This window comes from Suricata suricatta, chromosome 4 (assembly GCF_006229205.1).
Source record: "Suricata suricatta isolate VVHF042 chromosome 4, meerkat_22Aug2017_6uvM2_HiC, whole genome shotgun sequence".
In the NCBI taxonomy this organism is placed as follows: domain Eukaryota; kingdom Metazoa; phylum Chordata; class Mammalia; order Carnivora; family Herpestidae; genus Suricata; species Suricata suricatta.
In genome coordinates this window covers 5562499-5569757 of record NC_043703.1, presented here as the reverse complement: position 1 = coordinate 5569757, position 7259 = coordinate 5562499, and positions in this window count along the sequence as shown.

Below are 7259 nucleotides of genomic sequence, written 5' to 3'. Positions count from 1 at the left end.
GGAGGGGGAGAAGCAGGGAGGGGGAGGAGGGAGGAGGAGAAGCTGGGAGAGGAGGAAGGAGGACTAGAAGGAGGGAGGGGGAGGAGGAGGAGGGGGAGAAGCAGGGAGGGGAGGGGGAGGAGAAGCAGGGAGGGGAGGAGGGGGCTACCAGGGCATGGCCACCCGCCGCCGTTAACTGCTGCGCGGCTGGAATGAACCGGTGGGAGGGGGCACCCGGGGCAGCTCGCGCTCCAAGGCCGGGGAGCCTGTCCAGCTAATCGCCCCGTTTGTTTTCACAGCTTTGCCGGGAGCCTCTGCAGGGCTGGCCCTGCGCTCCCCGCCGAGCCTGGGAGGGAGTGGCCGCCAAGATCCAGGCGGCGGCACGTTGTGACATTGTGTCACCTGCGCTGCCGGCGCCTCCCCAGAAAAACACCCCGCGCTGGTCCAACAGCCGTGGAGGCCGCACGCTCGGTTTCCCCGCAGACCCTGTCCCGGCTGCCAAGGTCCACGGGGCGGGGATCCTGTGTTGAGTCCCCGGGCGGGGGTGGCGGGGGACGGTGACAGATGCAGGGAACCAGGGCTCCCCAGGGAGCCAGGCTGGGCCAGACCCCAGCCCTGAGGTTGCCGCGCCCACAGCCCGAGTCAGCACCTGGCCCTGGAATGGCTCAGACGCGGGGAAGCCGGAGGATCAAGAAGGGGCCGCGAGACCCGCCTTCTAATCCCCGCCCCCCTCCCCTGCTCTAAATCTGGACTCGCATGAGGAGGGAGAAAAGAAAGCAGGGCAGAAACCTAAGGCAGAAGCGTCTGCGTCGTGGTCCCTTTGTCAGGGCGCAGAGCGGGGTCAGGCTTCGGCGCATCGCCAGCCAGCAGCGCCTGTGAGAAGGACTTTCCGGGGAAGCTCTCAACCCCTTGGCAGTATCAGCAATGCCCAAAGATCTAAGAATGTTCCTTGTGTGTCTCTGACAACCCCATGCTCAGCACGGGGACACGACTGGGACACGGATGCTGCCTATTATTGCCCCGGGTCCTTCCAGGTCCCCGCACTTGCCGGGCTGAGGTCCTCATAGCAGTTTGTAGGAAGTACATTGGTACATTGGGGGGGGGGGGGGGGGGGAGAGATCAAGTGTTTGGTGGCAATTAAAAGAAGAACGAGGTGTCTTTTAATTAACTTTCTTCGAGTGGCAGAGAATGTTCAGATGTTGCCATTTTAAGATTTCCTGCCTCTTCTTGGGTCTTCTTGAGATTATATATTTCTAAAGATACACCAGGTGAGAGTTTAACAGGCGGAGAAAGCATTTCAGGCTCTATACATATGGAAATAAGCTCGCCTGATACCTGCAACAAGGGTGGCAAAATTTGTATCAAAGAGATGGAACCTCTGGGAGGCTGGGCCTTTGTGCTGATCCTGTGTGAGCCCCGACTTAATGAGCTTCAGCTAGAGGTGCCACTTTGAGCAAATAATGCTTGGCCACTTCGGCTCTCCAGCCCACGGGCTGCCTGCAAAGGACATAAAAGGGGGCTGCTCTGGAGAGAGATTTACCGTACATACTTGACACTTGATCAAAGCGTGTGCATTGGCCGCCCCGAAACAGAAGGGAAAGATACTGCAAAGCTGTTTCCAGAGGCTCCAGGGGCCTTCAGTGGAAGTCTTCTGGGGAAACAATTATGCCGTCCTGTCCCCAGACATGCTTTAAAATACACTTTCTAGAAAACGATCACAGGTTCTTAACACAGAATTCAGAGGCTGTCCATGAAAACGCTTTCTTTGCTCACACTGTCCGGTGCGACCCGGCCAAACTGGCTCAGTGTTGGGGAGCAAACAGGTAAAGAGGGACCCTCTCTCATGTACCCAAGCCTTCACAGAGGGCACCTGGACTAAGGATCCCACTCCTACCGGGGCACAGTCGGTTGAGCGTCCGACTTCGGCTCAGGTCATAATCTTCTGGGTTCAAGCCCTGAGTCGGGCTCTGTGCTGACAGCTCAGAGCCTGGAGCCTGTTTCCGATTCTGTGTCTCCCTCTCTCTCTGCCCCTCCCCCATTCATGCTCTATTTCTCTCTGTCTCAATAATAAATAAACATTTTAAAAAATTTTAAAAAAAAGAACCCCACTTCTCCACTTCCATTCCACTAAATGTGAAGTGCCAGAAATCCGTGAATCTTTAAAGAAAAGACACAAAAACAGAGGAACGAATCCAGCCCCACCTTCCAGATGTCCAACGCATTCCGTGGTGCCTTTTCAGAGCTTGTGTTGTATCTCAGGGTTCCGTCTCCTTGTCTTTTGGACTCAGACCCTTGAAAAGTCCCAATCCTAAGGCTGTATTGGGTATTTTCTAGCCTTTCACTAAATTAGCTCATTAGACCTGATGATATAAAATTGATCTTTAAAAGTATATTTCCTGGAGAGAACCAAGAGCTGGATTTTTTTTTATGTTTTCATCAACAGGCCTGAACTTCCCATGAAAAAAATTAGATTTTATTCCCCCCTAGATATGTTCACGGTTTCTAGCAAAGAGCAATCTTTAAATCCCCGGAATCCTCCAGAAGTTAATCCATCACCAGGCAGCGAAAAGGCTTTTCCTTTTCCTTGGTACACAGTTCATTCACTGCTGAATCCTGGCGTCTGCTGGCCCGATGGCGGCTCGCAGTCACCTCCTATGAAGCGGGGCAGAAATCACTTCCAGCGATCCAGGAAAGAAGATTCCCGATCACTAAAACAGTTTTCAAAGACAGCTAATCGGGAGAAATGGCCTCAGATGGGCACTTAATCTCATCATCCAAATTTCCTGGCTGCTCTGTTTTTCTCTGCCCTGATAACACTTTATCAGAGTGTCATGGAACCTCTCTGATCTGCAGAGCAAGGCAGTGCAACAAAATATATACATACCTTTGATATCTTCCTTTCTGGCGGCCAGCGAATTCAGTTGATGCAGCAGGGAACTACAAAGCTGGAGTCCTGAGGTCCAGAGTCCCTTTCAGTCACCAAACTGGAACTCGGTGGGCTTAGTTTTGACAATCGTGTTCATCACAGACCACTGGAAACTTTTACTATCGTGGTCTTTCCTGAACTAAGTGTGTTGAGCAAAAGGAAAAAAAAAAAAAACACAAATAGGAAGTGCTTCCAAACAATCTGTAAAGTGCTTTTGAAACGCTGTGTTAAAAGTCAACTTTTAAAATTGGCTTTAAATGCATTTACTACCTCTGAGAAGCTAGTTTATGGAGAAAAAGTTAAGTCTTGGTTTTGGATTTTTCTTTTTATAAAAAATTAAAATAAAAATGGATGTATTCCTAAGTTCTCTTTTTTTTTTTAAAGCAAAATATAGGCAAGAGAATGAAGAGAAAACTCACAAATGGTACGGGCACCTACCAAAATGTTGAGACCACGGCTGTAGGAAAACAAAAAAATGTTAAAAAAAAATAATAATAACCACTTTGGAAAACAGTTTGGCAGTTTTCTTAGAAAACGAAACACACTCTTACCATACGATCCAGTCTGTGGGCTCACTGGTACTTTCCAAAATGATTTGAAAACTTGTGTTCACACAAAAACCTGACCGTGCATAGCAGCGTTCGTCACAATTGCCAAAACGTGAAAACAAGCGAATGTCCTTCAGTACTTGAAAGGGTAAACACGCTATCCAGATCCTGAAATATTATTTAGCAAGACAAAGACATGAGTGATCAAGCCTCAAAAAGACATGAAGGAACCTTCACTGCATATTGCTGTAGGAAACAAAACAAATCTGAAAGGGCTATATGTTACCTGATTCCAACTCTAGGCATTCTGGGAATGGCAAAGGGTGGGGGCAGTAGAGAGAAGTGTCTCCCAGGGTGCGGGGGGCGGGGGGGGTGAGGATTCGTGGCTGCAACACCGGGTATCTTTAGGAAAGGGCAGTGATTCTGCAGGAGGCTGAAATGGTGGATACATGTAGCCATACATGTGTCTGAACCCCAAGAACGTGCCCTCCTGTAAACCATGCACTTGGGTTGTGAGGATGGGTCCGTACCGTCTGTCAACTGTATCAAATAAACCACCCTAATGCGAGATGTTCCGAACAGGAAACTAGCGAATGTGGGGGACAGTGCGAGAGGGGATGTACGGGAACTCTCTACTTCCTGCTCCATTTTCCAATAAAACCAAAACTGCTCTACAAAGAAAGTCTATTAACTAACAAAAATAACAGTCCCCAAAATATCCACTAATAATACAAAACGTCACTGAAAGCGTTCATGTATGTCACTCCAGAAATGTGCCTTTTAACATTGTAACATTTGTAAATATGCCTTGTTCAGGTTGGAGACACAAGTGACTACGAATGCTTTTCCTTCACAATAAATCATTGGCTTATCAGCATGGGAAATTAGGAAATCGGACCCCCAAACGTCTTTATTTTTGTTATGTAAAAAAGGGAAATGCAGTCTCAATACCCCACTTGACTTTACCAGTGTCACCCCAGCACAATGAGATGCCTTCCACTTGCCCTACTAAATCTGTTCCACTTTGACAGCTTATTACTTTGTAGACACAACCTTACCAAGAATGCTCTTAACCTCATCGTCCTGTTCAATGATGGATTATTACCCATCTCTCCAAGACTGACCTCTCGTTCCCCTTAATCAGTGTGCCCTACACTGGCCAATCTGCTGTGAGAACATTAATAGCCACCTTAGAGTGTGGATTTCCAATGCTTTTCATGCGGAGCCCGCCGTCCGGCAGAGGGGTTCTTGGAGTGCCATTCTTCTAACCCTCCACCCCCTGAGCTGGAGAGGAAGACAGGAAGGGTGTTCAGGACAGCTCCTACTTTCTGTTTGCCATAGTGAGGCTCCAAGCAAAATTTCTTCTGGAAAAAAAGAAAATTCTGCTGCCAAAATGCTTTCCTGAGAAACCTCTTATATGAAGACCGTATTATCTGCCTCAGTGTAATGAAATCAATTGGATTTCCTCTTAATTTGCTGTTGAGACTGCTTATTTGGCTAGTAAGGGAAATTGCGTCTTTAAAACAAAATACACCGAGAACTCAGATTTCTACAGCTAAGAGTTACTACCTCGTGAGAAAGGTCGTGGCGGGATTGGGCAAATCCGGGCAATGGACACTGACTGGAAAAGCCTGGCAGGTGGGGACCAGGACCAGGGCCGGGAGAAGGATCTCCATGTTATTTAAGATTAGCAGACGGCAGGGAAAACTCTTTGAATGGAGAGTGAATTCACTCTCTGTGAACATTTCTCTATTTTAGCAAGAAGATTTGGCTCGAAGGAAGGACACCCTATTTCCAGGTAGAACCTGCGTTAGTCATTTTTATTGATACAACCTGGGTGCGCTGCCTTGTTGGACCCTCCAGTCTTCTGGTTACAGAGAGAAGGGTTCACGCCCATACCCCATGTAACGCCAAGAGCTAAGCGTGCGTGTGCACACACACACACAGAAAAGTCTCCGTGAGGACCCAGAGAGAAGGCAGACATCTGCAAGGCAAGGAGAGAAGCTTCCAGGGAAACCAGCCCCATGGGCTGCTTGTTCTTAGACGTCCAGCTCCCAGGCTGCGGTCTGAATGCTTGTGTCTCCTCGTAAGTCAGAGTGGAAGCCCTAATCCCCAGCGAGGCGGTGTTCAAAGGCCTCCGGGAGGTAACGAGGGGGTGGCGTTCTCAGGACTGGGCTTCATGCCCCTGCCGGATTGGAGACACGGAGTGTCCCTGCCGGGGCCACCGCCGAGGACAGAGGAAGGCCATCTGTGCACCCCGAAAACAGCCCTCACTGGGAACCTGTCCATGGCTGGCACCCCCTCCTCCGGCCTCCGGAACGGTGAGGGGGAGCATTTTCAGCGTAAGCCACCGAGTCTGTGCTGTTCTGGTGAGCGGCCCAAAGGGACTGCGAGGCTCCAGGACTGGGAGGAAATTAAAATGGGTTGTTGGACCCCTCCCGCCCCCGACTCCCAGTCCCTGGTATGTTGGTCAGGCAACCCCAGAAAATTAAGACGGTTTTCAAAAGGCTAATAGTTCTAGATATCATCACATAGTTGTCCAAGATGCACTAAGCCCCAGAAAAGAAAAATCTGGAGACGAGGAAGAAAAGTACGGTTCATATCTGCAGCACCGTGGGGCCAAGGGTCTGACCAACAGTAAGTCAGGGAAGATGTGGTTAAGAGACTCCCCCAGCTCGGGCCACTGGCACACCCTCCTCTCCACAATTTTTGGGGCTTTTTAAAAATTTAACATTTATTTATTTCTGAGAGAGACAGAGAGTAAGTGGGGGAGGTACAGAGAGAGAGGGAGACACAGAATCCGAAGACAGGCTCCAGGCTCTGAGCTGTCAGTACAGAGCCTGATGCAGGGCCCGAACTCACAAACCGTTGAGATCATGACCTGAGCCAACATTGGCCACTGAACCCACTGAGCCACCCAGGCGCCCCTCCACCGTTTGATTTCAGTGACCAACCTCCTTCTCAGCCAAGACTGGGGCTCCCATTGGGCGATCTAGAGAGTGGAGAAAAGCAGCAACAAAACAGTTGCTATTATTTAGACGAAGACAAAAGAACCCTAACACTTTCGAGGGGTCTTGCCCCTTCCATGTTCCCAGCCCCCTTGAACCAGACTTCGAAAGAGGGTCATTTCTAGAAGACGATAGCAGAATTGGGTGATAAATTGTCAGAGACAATTTAGAACGAAGTCAGAGAAAAGCTAAAATTCTCCAGGAATTGCACCAAGATGTGGAAAACTATTAGGATTCTAATGAAGGTCCTTGAGCCTGATACATGACCATTGACCAGGGTTCCAGCCACAAAGAGGAAGGTGTGGGTGAAACACACTGAATGAGGAATTGTAGGGACGTGTGGGCTGGGTTAGGGGTGACATCCAGGGACGCCTACAGGAAGCTCCCACCCCAGGCGGCAAGAAAGAGGGAAGGGTGGTGTCAGTAGAGCCTAGTGAGACCCAGATGCAAGGTATTCTGGGGCAGCAGCTGGGGCCACGGAGACAGGCGGTGAGGGATCAGGAAGGCAAAGGGAGGAAATGACCCCTCCATGCCTCCCTCTGCTCCTCTCTCCTCCCAAAATCACACGGTGCTCCCATGCCACCTGACCCCCACCCCCAAGGTTAGCAGAGGGCAAGAGAGCCAGTGCTTTGTCTGTAGTGCCGACCCACCCACACCCAGCAGGGACAGACAGGAGCCAGAGAGGCTGAGCAGGGGTGGGAGAGGAAGGGCTAGCACACCCGGCCTCATCCTGCTTGACAGTTTGGGCTCCAAGGTCCCAAACACCTTGACTTTGTGTTGCTTAACCAGTAAGGAAGC